Below are 4,134 nucleotides of genomic sequence, written 5' to 3' on the forward strand. Positions count from 1 at the left end.
TGAAAGGGCAGCTCCAGGAAAAGGAGGATGCGGAAGCTGAGTATGAGACCAAGGCTAGTGAAGACGCCGAGGTCATGGCATCTTTAAGACAGCGAAATGATGAACTTGTAGGATTTTGCGAGGATCTGCAGGCCCAGGGGGAGAAGATCCAAAAGGCTGCAGATGACCTGGAAGTGGTACGAGAAGAGAGAGCTCATAGGTATGAGCAAGAGATAGAAAAGTTAAAACAGGAGCTGAGTGCGGAGCAAGAGAAACAGGTACAGCTGAAGAAGGACATGCAAGACCAAGAGCAGTGACTAACAGTGCTAGCTCAAAGGCAAGGCGAGAGTTTGGAGGATATGAGAAAGAGGGCCGAGGAGTGGGCCGCTCACAATGAAAGGTGGGTGAAGACTCTCGCCCGATGCCTAGGACAGCTGGAGAAAGATAAACTGATGGCGGAAAGCAGGGTAGGTGCCGTCTCCATGAGCTTCAATGCTCAACAACGTGCTTTCATTACCACCTTGCTAGACGTAACAGTGCCAAAAGACAATGAGACCGTGGAAACAGCCTGCAAGAAACTAGGCATGGCATGCAGAGCACTAAAAGCAGGACTATAGCTTCCGGCTCGAATGACAAGAGCCAGCCTAAGCCTGGAAGAACAACATAATTCACTACTAGAGGCAAGGCTATCTCCCCAGGAGATAGACTCATTGGGCTTCACAGCAGAGGCAGTGCAGCAAGAGCAACGGCAAGAGGGGGATGAGACCGACTTCAATTTCAAAATGGGGCCTCAAGAGGAGGAGTTGGTCCATCCACCCCCTTTACCACCACCAGAAGACCAGCCGCCCACTGACCCATCCGCAGAGAGAGCAGCCGCTCAAGAAGAAAGGCAGAGGAAGCTTATTGAAGAGGTTAGGGCTAAACAGAGGGCTCGGCCAGTGATAGCGGCCGCAGTGCCAATTCCGTCCACCCTATAAGAGCGCCCTGCGCGCTTCCAAGCAGACATCACCACCTGGGAGCAGCAGGAGCTGAATAGACAACCCTAAGACTTCACTTTCAGCTTCCCCATGAACTTAAGAAGAGTTTTACCCTTTAAAGTGATGGACGAAGTCATAGGTGTCGCTGGAAGGCTAAGAGATACGTGGTTGCTGGAAAGAGAGCAGCATCCAACTGTATGGAGCAATGTAGATAGCGAATACTGGCAGAACAAGGTATTCAGACTGCTAAGATCTATGCCAAGATTTGAAAGCCAGCCTCTGTGGAGGAGAAGGCTATGTTTGATGAATATGGACACTTGGATGACCTTTTGCAATGCACTCCCCTTCGAGCGTAATGATCCCACTCACATGCCGTACCCTCGGAGGATTGGAGTTGATTTTGACCCAAGTGCCCATGGAAGGTATGATTTCCCAATCATCTACAACCCTAATTGTACAAATTACGAGGATGCTCTTACCTTCACCCCTAGCAATCTATGTAATGCCATTGTGCACTTCCTAGACACATTCTCCTCTTGCCCTGACCCAGTATTTATCACCACTTGTAATTACCTTCGCCTACTTAAAATTCTCCTTAGGATAGATCCCACTCCACAAGAGCGCAACTTACCCCCTCTCTTCTTCGATCCTAACATGATTGATAGCTGTGCCATGGCCCGTCTCATGATGCGAGCTACGCTCCTACCCTCGTTTTGCCTAGCCCTTTTAGAGGATATGAGCGACAGCCGATTTTCGACTTGTAATCATCCCTTCCTCTCCACCACCACACTCCAAACCCGCCTCGATCTACATAGATATATGCAAAGCCGACCCTTCCTTAATAGATCCGGCAAATCCCAACCTTCTTCCCAACATGATCAGAGTGAGAAACAGTAGCCATATCCTCCTCTATAACTTCTTCTCTTATTAACAAAATATTTTTTTTAAAGAGAAGAAAAGAAAAGAAAAGCAAAGAACGTACAAAAAGAGAAAAGCTAAGAAAGAAAGGCAAAGCAGAAAGCATGACAACACAAGCACTCACTTGTAGAAGCACCCATTCACCACATAAGCACTATCACTGCACCTAGGGGTTCTCAAGTTAGGCGTGCCTGGTGGCTTCGGTTGGCCGGCTCTGCTCCTAACCCCCTAGCCCCTTTTGCTCCCCCACTTCACCCTTAGGGCACATCAAGGGCAGGACCTACCTAGGGAGGTAACACTCGCCTATGGTTAGACCTGTCGCCCTAAGCCACTTGCACCGCACCTCCCTCGGCACAAAAAGGATCCTCAAGTGTGGAACATCACCCAGGCTCGCCTGTGGTTAGACCCACCTCCCCATTCCACTAGCACAAACACAGTACACTAACATGCTACGATAGACACTCCCCTTAGGTAGAGCACAGCATCTTCTCCTGTCAGGCATCACAGAAAGCAATAAACCACCAACTTCGGAGGCCTCGTCAACCACTCGCTATCCATTTAACTTCTCCGATAACCATCCTTCCTCATCTTCCACGAGCACCTAAATCTCCACGTGACCCTCCCCTTTACATCATCATTTGTCCAACTGCCTACCACTCTACAACAACACAGAAGTGCCATGGGACTGGCACCCATCTAGGAGGGGGTAATATTATTATTCATGGGTGGAGACTACTTAAGGGAGTAGAGGGAATGCACTTTCTTGAATTATAAAGGATTTTTCCTGGAGTGTTTCTTTTTGGAATCCACCAACTTTGCTATACAGAGAATTTTCTCACTAGTGATTGTTCTTGCCTTAGTGTGTCCATCCTCGATGACATATATTTCATAAGGTGCCCCGAGTCAAGATGGCAGAAAATGAAGGAAAAAATAGAAAAAGCACGGAAAAAGAGCAAAGGCACGCAGGCTAAATGAAAGGCGCCTCAAAAACTTGGAAAACTCTTGTAAAAGAGCACCAGGCTTCCTCCTGTGCCAATTGTAAAATATTAGACGAGTGTAGGCTAAAGGCATAATTCTAGAAGAGTAAAATGGAAAAAGGTCCTTGCCACAATGGCCGGTCATGTAAAAAAGGGGATGGGTGCCCATGGGATTTTAGGGCTTGTATATAAAGTTCAAAAAAATGAATGGAAGCTCATTCTTTGGTGTGTGGCTAACAAGAGCTCTTATCTTCTTCTCTTCTTCTCTTCCTTCTTGCTTGTGTGTGCTCTTGAGAGAGGGAGTGTGAGAGTGTGAGGGAGTCAGTGTGTGGGAGTGAGGGATCAAGAGGGTGAAGCTCTTCACCATCTCCTCTTCTCTTCTTCACTTCTCTTCTCTTCTCTTTTCTCGTGCGCGCGGCTATGGAGAATGGAGCTTGGCGATGGAGGAGGCTTGAGGATGCTTGAGCTTGCATCAAGAATCGTGGAGCTACCAAGGTGTGTGAGCGAGGAGGCTACTCACATCAACATCAAGGTAAGCTCACTACACTCGTAGGATCGACGGCGCGTCGGCTAGGTGAGAGATAGCCATTAGAGCTCGCTTGAAACTCTTGAAGCAATAAGTGGTTCGTGGGTCTTGGCAGTTGAGCGTGAGCTCCCTCTACAATCCCTTACCCAAAAATCAGAATTAAGCAAAAGTCATCCATTCCCTCTTCTCCAGCCAAAGGTACAACTCCCTCATGCATAGAATCAGTGTGCTCGTGCTGGAGAGCTTGGCAGCTCACTCGTTGGATGAAACAGACTGGAATGGCTACGTGCGGAAAACCATCTATCAATCCGTTAAGGCACCAGACCTGGGAAGCAATTCGATTGTGGGGAATCCTCGACATCAAAGGGAGTTGAGAGAAAGAAACCGTCATCCAAAGCCTCATTTATCGAGTATGGGGGAATTTTGACTGCTCTCATCCAGGAAGTAGTAAAGAAGGTGTAGAATGGAGAGGAATGAGCTGATGAAACACTTGGAAGGTCACCTCCCCATCATGAACAAGAATATTCAAGCGAGAGAATGATTAGTGAGGAGGAGGAAGAACCAAAAGCCTAGTCCAACAAAATAAAACCAAAAAATCCCAAGAAAAAGACGAGGCAAGAGAAGGCACACTTGTAAAAAGCTAAGAAAGAGTCGAAGAAAGAGGCAGAGCAAAGGAAGAAGAGAAAGAAGAGTCCGAGAGACTAGAAGAAGAATTGAAAAAAATCAAAGAGGAGAGGAAAACAAAGGTGGTTGTGAA

The sequence above is a fragment of the Lygodium microphyllum genome, chromosome 17, assembly GCF_053477565.2.
Source record: "Lygodium microphyllum isolate KBCC chromosome 17, Lygodium_microphyllum_v1.1.10, whole genome shotgun sequence".
NCBI lineage: Eukaryota > Viridiplantae > Streptophyta > Polypodiopsida > Schizaeales > Lygodiaceae > Lygodium > Lygodium microphyllum.